The 13,546-nt window shown below is 29.2% G+C and overlaps 1 non-coding gene across 1 annotated transcript; it reads left to right on the top strand.

The window, feature by feature from the left end:
* Positions 1-357: 357 nt before the first annotated feature.
* TRNAL-CAA lies at positions 358-441 on the top strand. Its single transcript has one exon. It is a non-coding gene; the product is annotated as a tRNA-Leu (tRNA).
* The last annotated feature ends 13,105 nt before the right edge of the window (positions 442-13,546 follow it).

Here is a 13,546-nt window from a genome sequence, read left to right as displayed (position 1 = left end):
TACATTGTGGTATGTGGTCACTTGTTGCTTCATTAGTGTGGACAAAATCTAACACCATCCATCATAATCTATAGCCGTCTATTAATTGGTTAATACAATTACAAGATTAATTACTTACTACAAGGCCTATAAAATGTTTGAGTTGGTTGGATTGTCATGGTTTGAAATGGTAACATTTAATTATCCAGCAGCACTATATATACACCACTTACTATAGTTGCTACCTATCGTGAGTGGAATTGGATTCACAACGTTAAATTTTCCTACAATTTCTACCTCTATATTTTACTAAATGCGTCAAAAAAACAAAAACAATTGATACAATCTTATACGTTATGATCAAAATATTAATAAAACGTCAGGATGGCCGAGTGGTCTAAGGCGCCAGACTCAAGTTCTGGTTCTCGTGAGAGAGCGTGGGTTCAAATCCCACTTCTGACATTTTTTTTTATTTTTCGATAAATTTATACTTACTCTTCATTAATGATGTGGTGAAAATAACAAATAGTGAGACAAAGTTATTTTGCCAGAATAACTTACATTCTTTTAGACTAAAATAACTTATATTAGGACATGTTATTTTGCTAAATAAAAATATAAAATATGCTATTTAGATGATAAAAGTGTATCATGTAACCAAAAAAAAAATGATAAAAGTGTATCTTATAATATATCTTATACTCTCTCCGGTCCTTAATATAAGAGGAAGTTTACTTTTAAGATTCATTAAAAATATAATGTATGTAGTCTATATATTACTGATAGATTATATAATAATCTTAAGGTAAAATTACACTGCAAGTTCTTTATCTTATTTTTTTGTAACACTTTGATTCTTTATCTTTGTTTTGTAACATTTTAGTCATTTATCTTTATAAACACGGACAAATTAGTCCTTTATTTAATTTTTTATTAAAAAAATGATGATGTGGCAGGACACATAGGATAAATTTATTTATTTTAATATTTTTTAATTGAAATGGAAAAAAAATTCAGAAAACATGATGAAGGTTCATAACTTCATCATGATGTTCATCACCATATTCAAATTAAGAAGAAAAAAAAAAGTGTTCATCATTTTCCAAAATTTTCGCCTTGAAACCCATCATTCTTCATCTTCTTCACCTTGAAACTCATGACATCATCAATTCAAACTTATCAGCATCAAAATCTAGTATATAATTAAAGAAAAGATTTTTAGAACCCAAAGAAACCCATCTCGAATTCATCATAAATATAAAATCCAGAAAAATCTCAAAGGACATCAACATCAAAACATAGATCTAAGATATTTTTGGGTGTATTTTTTTCTAGGTTTCATTTGTTGTTGTTGTTGGTTCATAATTATGTGTTTCTTATGAATGAGAAATAAAAGATTTTGGGTTAACTTTTTCTAAGTTTGAGATGATTAAATTTGGTGGTCGTTGATGAATTTCTCAGTTTTGAATTTTGAGGTTGATGAATCTTTGGATTGAGTAGTTAATTTTAGGTTGGTAAATTATTTCTAAGTAAATTATGTTTTTAAAAAAACAATATTCAGTTTTTTATTTATTTATTTGAAGATGGGATGAATATGATGAAGATGATCAACCTTCATCATATTTTATGGAAAGTTTTGCATTTCAATTAAAAAATATTTGCAATAAATAAATTTATCCTATGTGTCCGGCCATATCATCTTTTTTTAATAAAAAATTAAATAAAGGACTAATTTGTTAGTGCTTATAAAGATAAAAGACTGAAATGTTACAAAACAAAGATAAAGGACCAAAGTGTTACAAAAAAATAAGATAAAGGACCTATAGTGTAATTTTGCCTAATCTTAATTATTTGTAATTAGTCTTTACTAGTTATTATTGTATATTAATGTATATTGATACAGGTTGATTAGTATATTATTGTACATTAATATAGGATGATGAGGAGCCTAATTTGGGGCATTATATTTTTGTATATATAAGTTAGATACATTAGATTCTAATGAATGTAAAAAACAAATTTCCTCTTATATTAAGACCGGAGAGAGTATATCATTATACAACTCTCTTTATAATATCTTTCATCATCAATTGCGGCCATCAAGCTTAACATATTTGTATCCTATATCTTAATCATCATCCAACTTTCTTATTAAATTTCTTCTTATCTTATCAAACAGTCCTTAGAGTTTTAGATAACCAAACTAATGGATTCTCTTTTTCTAAACAGTCGACTTTAAAGTAACATTCACATTTTATGTTGAGATCTCAGATCTCCAAGTAGCTAGGCCCTCTTGGCCACGACCTTGTTAGAGAATCTCGCTCTTGTATCATGAGATTTGCATCCCGAAGCCCGCTCGGGGCGACCCAAAATGGGTCGGACAGTCTGTTTTGACAGCTCTACTTGCGGCTAACAAAATCTCCATGTTAAATGACATGTTCCTCACCGTCAGAAAAAATGATTAAATTTCTTCCTTTAAAACCGTAGTTGAAAGTTTCTCGACTCATACGGCTCAAACAATAAATTCTTTTAATCTTCCATTTTTTCCTAAAGGTGGACAGATTTTATATTGGTAAATCACATTTTTTCACCAAAGACTTCCATAATAGATTTTATATAGGTAAATCACAAGACAAATTCACGTGAAGATTTTGATAAAAGTTGAACTCATTGGTTTCATGGGTTGCACGATAAAGAAGACAAATTTGGTCCTCAAACTTGAATAATAGGAATATTTAACAAGAATGGTTGATGAGGCCGTTTGTTGAAAAATTGAATTCTTTTAGACCTAATTTCTTGCCTTGAACATGTGGGAAAGATTTACATCAGAAATAAAGAAAGAAAGGAAAAGATTGCAAGGATCTAGACAGCTAAAATACAGGTCTAATAGTAATAGTGCCTCCCATGTGCCAATTTACTGGATTGATTTGGAAGGAAACAAATACCTCCCTTTTGGGTGCTCATTATGTATTTGTCTGCCTATTTAAAGGAGGATATTAAAGAGAAAAAAAAAAGTATTCATTTGAAATATCTAATTGTGTGTTTGATGTAGTAAGTAGCTAGCATGAGTTCTTAAACATGTGATCATGAATTCTTTTATGATTTATGTGTATTTAAATAGGGAAATGATTTTTACTACGAATTCGTGTAAAAAACAAAAAACACAAAGCATAAAGAATTGCTATATATCCATCATATAATTCATTATCCAACCACCCATGATTTCCAAAAAAAAAAGGGAACTGAGTTTTTGACCACTACTAGTCTACTAGTAACAAGACATGCCAACAATTCTTGTATTTCGTTAAAGGATTCTTCGTTGTATCTAACACAACTCATTTAAATATAGTGATTTAAATTCTCGAATAGATTAGTTTTGCTTTTTCACGCAAGGGTGTGACTATGTTAAAAAAATTAATTCATTTGGATTGTGCTTCCTTAGTTTAATCATGGGCGAATACAAGGCCCGGCCAGCCTGGACATACTTGCACGGGCATGATTGCGTCTATGTGGGTTGATTTCGTCTAAGCATGATTAATTTTGCTTATGTAGCGATTGTGTTGATTTCATCTATATGGATTTCTTTTTTTTTTGAAGAAGCTAAAATGAATTATATTACCACAACAGCCTCCTCAGCACAAGACGTACCAAGATAGGCTACAAAAGTTTACAAACTATATGGATTTCTATTTTAATTTCTTTAATACATGTTAATGTTGCTTCATTTAAGCTATGTGATGATCTTCTCAATTTTTTCCTTCAGTTTTAAAAATTATCTACAAGCTATTTGTAAAAATGATTCCGAGAAAGGAAATTTGTTCACACCGTTTGTGTGTGATCTTGGAGGATCTTTGACCTCCACACATTATGTTTGTAAAATTCTCCCTAAAATATTTGCATTTGATCCGAGTGGATTGTTGGATCTAATTATTAAGGTGTTTGCGCAAAGAATTGAAAATGATTGCTGCAAAATGTGCTCCTCATGGTTGATATCCAGCATTTGCACTAAGTCATCATAGTTGCTGTTCAAACTTTGCTCTTACAAAAATCTTGGTTCCGCCACTGCCACCCAAGTGTTTATTCTACGCATTGTAAATTTTTATTGTGGATACTCATTGAATATAAATTCAATTGTCATCTAAGGTGAGCACCAATCACTAGTGAACATAAAAAAGTAATCTTAGATTTAATCAAATGTCTAAATTTTCCAGTTAAGTCAGATTCAGAATTTTGATGTAAGAAGATGGAAAAAGATAATTGAGGGAAAACATGGTAACTTACTAGAAATGGAACATGATATCAATTACTACTTTTTAAAAGTTGGGTACCACTAAATCATGTGGTCATTAGCAATTACTAAAATGACTCACTATATAATTCAACTGTCGATAATTAATGTGTTGTGTTAAGCATCTTTGACCATTATACACTACTTGGTTTTTCTTCAAGTATCTTTCATTATGTTTATTTAGTCCCTGCTCCTGTGGTCCAGTCAATATGATGATCATTCACATAATTGATACAACATGTATAATTTCATTTTGAATTATTTTCATAAGTAAACAAATCACAATTATGTTATGTTTTAAGTGGACTGGTTAAATCTCACATCGACTATGTAAGGGAAGAATGTTAGATTTATAAGAGAGTTAACTCATTAACCTAATGCATTAAGGTTTTGGATAGAGATGTGGTGTCTCCCTCTCTCATTGACCACATTATTTCTCCCGAGCTCTCTCGGACTTCCAAAAAATTAGAAATTGAGTTTCTAAAAGAAAAATCAATTTTTGATAATCTGAAAATCCTCCCCTTTTTCCTTCAGCAGCCACTTTTCTCAATTAACCCTAGTTTATTTCTTCTTCTTCATCCATTAAGGAGGGATAGTTTTGGATCACTTTTTTTCAAGTATCACTCCTCTGCATTTTTTGCGTTATCTATCTGTTATATACTTATATATTTGAGTTTTATTTTTCTGTTTTTGTCGTAGCTTCGTTGTTTTGATGCGACGGTTGTTTGTTTGTCTCATCGTCTTAGTACGGAGTTTGTTTGGTCATAGTAATAGATCAACTTCGACTCATTACATATTATACAATGATATACAAATCTGGAGGCATATGTACTATAGTTCGAGTAAAGGACTTATGGCGGTGGCTATCCCTATCACAAAGGTCAATATTCTTGCAACCTCACAAAGTTCTTGTCAGTATGTGGCAGAATCGGCCATCTCATAAATCACATATAGTCGATTATTTGTGCGAACATATGCAAATATCTTGTTTTCGGAGTTGGATGCCATCAAAGGCTGTGAATCTCAAATTATAATTGACCTTTGGTCATATCTGAAAGAATTTAGTCTGTTTGTTAAGATTTAGATTTTTGTTCGGTAAAATCATATTGTTGACATAAAACTTTATATGTATCTTTAGTGAATATTTAATTAGCAATCTTCATCTGTTATATTGTTGTTATTTTCTATGAATAAATTGATAATCTAATAATTTAATTTATTGAACTTGTAATTTTATGTTTGTATATAGTATTCAAACTCGTACTCATAAATATTAACGTCTTTATAGCTATCGACTGAATTGAAATTACATGTTATAGTACTATAGTATGAATTAAATTCTAATCTACATTTATGCCTACAAATAAATGTATCAAAAATTTATCATTTTTTTATAAGCAAAAAATTGAATTATAAGAAATAAAGTTGTACTCAACTCTTATAATTTTCAAATCACCTAGATATCATTGAGACAATCTATGGAATTATTACACCAATAAGAAAAATAAAAAGATGGATAACTCCCAATACGACCTATAAACCAAACCAAAATATAAAGATAATTAATTTGATCAACAATTTTTGACAAGTTTGTCATTTTTCCACTAAACATAATATTGTTTCTCAAACGCCATTTACTCCAAGTGATTGCTACAAAATTAAACGCCATATTATTTCTCAACCACTTGTAAATACTCATCCACGCTTTTCTTGAAAATTCGCAATAAAAGAAAAAAATGATTAATAGTCTACCACTTCCGAGAAGCAAAAGACACAACAAAGTTCATGAAATTAACAATAATAACGTTACTCAAATGTATACATGAGTATTTAATTTTATCATGTAATATTGTATGTATTCTAATTTTTTTACTCAAATGTATACATGATGAGTATATATATTTTTTCATTTTGACAATATGTATGTAGGAGTATATATATATATATATATATATATATATATATATATATATATTTGTGAAAAGGTATTATTGCTGTTTTTATTGTGCGTGAGTGGGAACATATATTGGACCACAAACCTTTCATTTAAATAAAGAGGAATTTTTTTTAGAGAATCAAATCACTTGTTTTTTCTTTTTGGTGAAGAAAGGAGAATAAAATTCTACTAATAAATATATATTGCTGGCCACTTGTAGAGAATTTCCAATAATGGATAACTGACCCATTGTCGGGTAAGTTTTCTTTCCATATGTCTGGATTTTTAGGGAATGGGGTCTACATTTCATTAAATATCATAATTTTGTGCAAACAATTTTCAAATTATTCTGCAAATATGAGTAAATATTGTCAATTAATGGAAATTCAGAAATAAATAAATCATCATTTTGATCATTAAATTGTAATGATCGTTAATATATACTCCCCCCGTCCCAAAATATAAGCAAAAATTGGTCAATGAAAGTTGATGTATTTGGTTTAAAATTTAGTCCAGATACATTCACTTTTGTTGACCTCATTTTGCTTATATTTTGGGACGGAGTAGTAGTTCTTTAAATATATGAAATAATTTCTGTCAAAAAAAATTATGAAATTTGTTTTAATTGACAAAAACAATTATTAAGCCAAACATTTTTTAATTACATAATAAATTAAATAATTAATATCAAATATCAAAATTCTTCTTTTAAAAAATGATTATTAAAATTAGATTATAAAAATTTACTATCCATAACATAAAAATTTATTATTCGTAACATTTAGCTCAACTAGCAATACTAATATTGTTAAGCCAAAATTTTTTACTCGTGTTCGACGAACTTGGAACTCGGTAGTTGTTTGTGATTTTTTGTGTGGTGTTTACCATTTTGACTACACATTACAACCCATGTACATCGCAATCATCTATTATATATACATGACTTTAGAAATAGTTAGAATAAAAGTCAGCCGTATTTTGATAATTTTATGTTTAATGACAATATTGTAAAAATCATTTACACTTCCTGTGCATATGATTTAAATCTTTAAAATTAATGAAAGACTTAAATATTGTCTTCAATAGTCTTATGTTTTTCCGTTCAAAAATAATGAACTACCACAAATATCTAACATAAGTGCTCGTTGGTGTACATTGTGTGTGAATTGTCTGTATTTTGAGTTTAATTCCTATTCATAAAAAATAGTGCTTTTAAAAAAGAGAAAAATATGTAACCAAAAAAAAAAAAAAGAGAAAAATAGGACTTTTAATATTTTTATATTAAATTTTGTAAAATGATTAAATTAATGATTTTTTTTTTAATTTAAATGACAGCATTACTATTTGGTACTCTCTTCGTACCATAATATATGTCACTTTAGAAAAAAAATTGTACCACAATATATGTCGTTTTATATTACCAATGAAGCATTTAATGTTATTTTTCTTATTATACCCTTAACTATTTATTTTTCTCTCTTTTTTCAATTCTTGAATTTATTTTTTCCATATCATAATTGAAGAACAATTTTGTAAATCAACTAATAATCTCTCTTTTCCATATAACATTAATTATCTTTCTTAATATGTGTAAAAGTGTCAAAGCGACATACTCCCTCCGGTCCTTATTATAAGAAACACTTTGACAAAATCACACAGACCAAGGAAGGTAAATTTTCTCATTAATGATTCTAACATTTTATGTTATATTCCAAAACTAACCTTTGACTAGCATGGGAAATAAGTCTCTCTAATTAATGCACTAGCATTATAATAAATTATTTGATTGTATTTAATAAGGGTACAAATGGAATTGTGTCAAAGTGTTTCTTATAAAAAGGACCAAATAAAAATTCCAAAGTGTTTCTTATAAAAAGGACCGGAGGGAGTATATTGTAGTACGGAGTGAGTAAATTTAAACAACTAAATTACTCACTTGCAATTTCAAAGACAAAAATCCTAATTTACAAAAAATAAACAATGATGGTGTGGAAAGAGAAGAGAGAGTCTTTGTTGTTATATAAGCACTAGTTCTCTTTTACATTGAAAGCCTCTTCCTCAAAGCCTCATGAAACTTAGAGCCATAAAATTTCCTTCAACCATGAGAGAAAAGAAGAGTTTTACACATACCTACATACATACATATATGTGTTGTTAACCTTGAAGAAAATTAAGAAGCTATATATGATCATGTTTTGGTTATAATTCAATTGCAACCAGAGGAGGCATCCAAAGGGATCGCATTGATCCCGAATCTAATTATGTCCTTAATTAATTTCTCAGGATCATGCTATCCCTTTGGATTCATCCTTTGGTGGCTTCTACTATATGAAGGAACTTGTGTGTGAATGATCAACAACCTCAAAAAAAAAACTCTTCAATTATAGGAACTGCATTCAATGGATGAAAAAGAGTGTAGCATCATATTCATGTAAGTTCATTTTTTTTAGCCCTATTACACTTACCTAGGCAATTCTTTAATTATTTGATTTCTTGTTCTTTTTCTTTATTACTTTAGTTCTTCTTTTCTTTTATTGAATCATATATTCATATATGTAAGTTAATTTTTTCTTTTATGATTATCTTATATATTCATGTTTTTTGAGTTCTTAATCTGAAATTTCCATAGATCCACATGTTTCTGGTAAATTAATTTTCGATTGATTAATTAATATATTGGATCCCTACAAGGTAAATTTAATTATTCTTGAACCAAGTCTTTTTGTTGTTTACCCTATAGCTGAAATATTTTACCAAATTAGTCTTCTTGTATGAACTTCAATATGTATACCGCAGTTTCAACCACCGTAATTGCGTCACGAGTCACAAATCCATGATTGTGATGACACAATAATATTGCAGAGTATATTTGCCGATTCAAAAAAATAATTTTTCGCGAATTATGATACCATATAGCTAATGCAATCTCAATTCCAGTTGCGTTGTTGTGGTTACGGAGAAAGAAGAAAAAAAAAAACTTTAATTAATATTGTGATGTAAAATACGGTTAGGACCACTTTTTAATTAAAAACGTATACATTGGTGAGCAGTTAGAACCCAAGATGCTACTGATTACAAGGTGAAGTACAAACTTTGATGTTGGTCCACTAAGGTTTGTGAAATAAGAGCCATTAACTAGTTGTACTGTTTCTGGATGTACTTTTAAGAAACGTGATTATCATGAAGATAATTAACAATGTAAGAAAGATTTTATATATCCTTAGTGAATGTTTGGAGGAGTGTTAGGATTTTTTTTTTTTTTTATAATTAATGTGAGTTACTTCAATTTTAACAATAGTTTTTTTTTTATCACAATTTTGACAAAGTTATAATTGAATTTTCTTTTGCATTCACCACCGGTTTAATCTTTGTTTGGTAACCATTTCTCTCCGCCATTCAAAGAGAAAGACCAGGCGCATCTCTTCGAGAATTACCAACTTTTATACTAATGTTCGAGAGTCAATTCTGACATTCTAGCCCTCTCCCGATCGTAGTTGGGGGAAATCGAATCGTGGTCCTCTCTATCAAATTCAGCGCCAGTCATCACTGAACCAACCAACTATGAGTAGTTATAATTGAACTTTAAAACTTCAATAAAATTAAGATATCACGGTGATTTTGTTAAATTGTACATAATGATTTAGTATGAGTTCTAACCCTCTTAATTTGTAGAAGGTGGTACTTAATTTTTCTTTCTGCTTTAATATTGAGTCTCATCTGTTTTAAGGATTAGAATATTCTTTGTACTCCGTTTTATAATGATAATAATTATTATTATTTTGCTCATAAACAATTTTAAAAAAGAAATTAATAGAAAAAACAAAGTGGTTGATACTTTTGTGGCCCGCAATTTAAATCTACACTTGTTAGCAATCCATTATTAATGGTACTATGAATGAAACAGTGTAAAGGGATTGATGAGAAGATGAAGATCATTATTCTCTTCATTTTAACTTGGCCAAAAGTAATTTAATTTCTACCCCGTTTGGAAGTTTTTTTAAGTTTGATCTTTACATATATTCAACAAATGGGAATTTCACCTTTTGATAAAGTATCTTTTTACCCCATTGAACATGATCATTAATTTTAAGCTTAAAAGTGGCACTTACAATTTTCTGACAACACATGAATTATCATATACATGATGATCTTCTGATCCACAGCTCTGCATTACTATAAGAGTGTTGGAAGGTTTCATGGTCACATAGTCAAAAAATATCTCCATGACAGCCTTATGCATGGTTCAAAATGTCATGTACATATAAATTAGAATCCTATAGGCACAATTGATGATACATATGAGGCTACATTTGAGGCACAATTGATGCAGCATATGGCAATTTAAAACCATTGAGTTTGAGTTGATAGTACTCAAAAAACCACATGCTATCATGTACATATAAATTAGAATCCTAGGCAGTGAAATTAAAGTTGATCTTTAGGTATTCCTTATATTGCTTTGAGCTATCACATACTAATGAGTATCTCATATAGGAAATGGAATCACATACCTCGTGTGCTGAGAGCCCAAAGGGTTTAAAAATAGAAGGTTTTACTGTTTTAGCATTGCTATAAATTTGTTAGAATTAAAAGGGTCTTTTTTCGTCATAAATGTTGGAATATTTTATAATATTCCAATAATATTATGTGGGCAAATATCTTTATATATAATTATATTAGCTATTTATCAATTGAGAGCCTTAATTGATTAAGTGATCAAATAAAGTAAAAGGCTAATTAGATTTCTATTTATAATTAATTAATTAATTAATTGGATATGGGCTCAATATGAGTGGATGTCAGGATGACCCATTTCGGAATAATGGGAACCCTAATTGGCCATCACACTATATATATAGGCTATGGTCCCCAATATACCGGACACACTGCATATTGACTCTTCTCCCCATCAGAAGAGTCCTAAAGGCATAAGGAGTCCTGGTTGAGGAAGAACCACAAGTCAACGGATGCTCGTCGTCCGTCTCTCTCTCTCTTTGTGTTTCAGGATTACAACGGTTAGTTCATCTAATGGATTCGTCATCCAGGTATTCCTATTACTATGATCTTTGATAAATCAACATGTCGTAGATCCTGTTTTATATACATGCTTGTGTTTATTTGGCTTCCGCACTAAAGTAAGATTATAGATTTAATCTTTATTATTAAGAGCATGTATATGATTAAATTATTAAGTTAATTCCAACAAGTGGTATCAGAGCGGGTCTTCATGTTTGGTTTATTGTGATTGAGCGGGTTGGGAAAGTAAGGTTGGGCGTTGCAATATTTTATTTATGGTTACGGCAATCTTGATAATTTGAGATATGGTTATGGAGTATATATCTAGTGATTATATGCATATATATTTTCCCTTTTCGTTCTTCCTGTAGATGTATGTCCCTTTGCTACGATCGTATGTCCATCATCTCATGCTTAATTTGAGTTTTTTCTTAAAATTTTGGTTTTGGTTTATGCCATTTGGTCTTTGGCAATTTTTGAGTTGGTTTTATTTAGTTTCAAAATTTAAGGGATCTTAATTATTTGGTATTTATTATGATCCGATCAATTAAGTTTGAAAAGGTTTTGAATATCGATCGGGGCGATTTAGTCACCTAAAAGAAAAGAAAACGTATTATATATATATGCATCTGGTTAAAGGCATATTTTTTGTTTTCTTTATATTACGGTATTGTTATTATAATTATTTAAAAATTGCTTTAAAGTTTATGATCCGGGTGAGAAAGTTTCTTATTTTCTAATAAAATAAGGTTTCAAATTTTGACAGCAAAACAAATTGGATCCGGTATGTAATATATTGCACATGTAATTCGTTTGAATTTTATTTGTTTTGGATCTTCTGAAATTAGCACTAGCTATTGGTTGGTTTTGACTACAAATATTTAGGTTTTAAAGTTAAATCAAAGATCACAGATTTTGGGATATATATTAGCTAATATTGGATTATGTGGATTTCAAGAATTTCCAGTTGTGTGATTTTAATTGTTTGGTGTTAATTAAGATCCAATACATAAGGTGTAAGAGGTAGCTAATATGAATTTTGGTGACTTCCAGTTTTTAAATAAAAGCTTGCGGTTTGACTTATGCTCTTTAGCCATTGTTATAGCAAATAAGGTTTATTTAAGAATATTAGGTTAATTTCGGTTCGAATCAAATTTTTAGTTTGACTTATTCCTAAAGATTGATGTCTAAAATTAAGGATTTATATTTGATTTGAAATTATAAATTGATCCACATTAGTTTTGTACTTAAAGTTTATTTTGAGAAATAAGGCAGATTTGGCAAATATATATTTCTTTGTAGAAAATTAATTGCCGTTAAATAGCAATTATAAGGATTCTCAAAATATTTTGATCAAATTTGGTATGTACAAAAATTAAAGTTTTGATTCTTTAAATTTTTTGAAAATATTGATTCTATAACTATTTGTTTAAGGGTCATGTTAACTTGTGCCCTAAGGGCACATGTTAAGCTACCTAAAAATAGAAATATAGCATTTAATGATACAAAAAATTTAATGTTTAGATAATTGAATACACCACAAATTCAATAAATGTTTTCCACATTTATCTTCTTAACATGTGCCCTTAAGGGCACAAGTTAACGTTCTCCTTTGTTTAATTATAGACATATAAAGTTTTGGTTTCCTTCGGTTTTGAAAAATACAAGTGTAGAATTTCATTCATTTATTTAAAGAATCATTGAATATGTGAATCAATTGTGGCATGAATATTTTTTTGGTATATATAAGGATTTAATTTTAATTGATATTAAATATTCGGTTTATAGCATGATTATGATGTTTAAGTTTATTGTTATTAAGCTTCCACAATAAATTTTCTTTTATCATGCTTTTCATATATATTTCATTCTAATTTAATTTGCTTGTGAGTTTGTTCTCACATTAAGGGATGCCGAATAATCTTATGATTATCATGCGGTGTCATAAAGGAATACGGCCTACATTTTGTGGGTAGTGCCTTGTAAATTTAAGACTTTCCCATTTGATTTAATAAATTGTCAGGTGATTTTGAATGAGTTGGTTGAAACAACAAGTTGCAAAAGTAACCTCTGTTGCGTAGATTTGATTCAATTAGAATCACATAAGGATGTATAAAAATATTCATACAAACTATTTTGGTCTACCAAAAGGTAGACACAGTTCGTCCGAATAATTACATGCATATATATTCAATTTATTAAATCGTCTAGTAATTTTGATTGAGTTTGTCGAAACAAAAAGTTGCATAAAGCAACCTCCGGTGCGTAGACTATATTCAATTGAAATTATAAAAGATGTAGTATGAGATTATTCATGCGAGCTGTTA

Source organism: Trifolium pratense, linkage group LG4 (genome assembly GCF_020283565.1).
Source record: "Trifolium pratense cultivar HEN17-A07 linkage group LG4, ARS_RC_1.1, whole genome shotgun sequence".
NCBI classification, from domain to species: Eukaryota; Viridiplantae; Streptophyta; class Magnoliopsida; order Fabales; family Fabaceae; genus Trifolium; species Trifolium pratense.
This window is presented reverse-complemented; position numbering and strand designations above follow the sequence as displayed.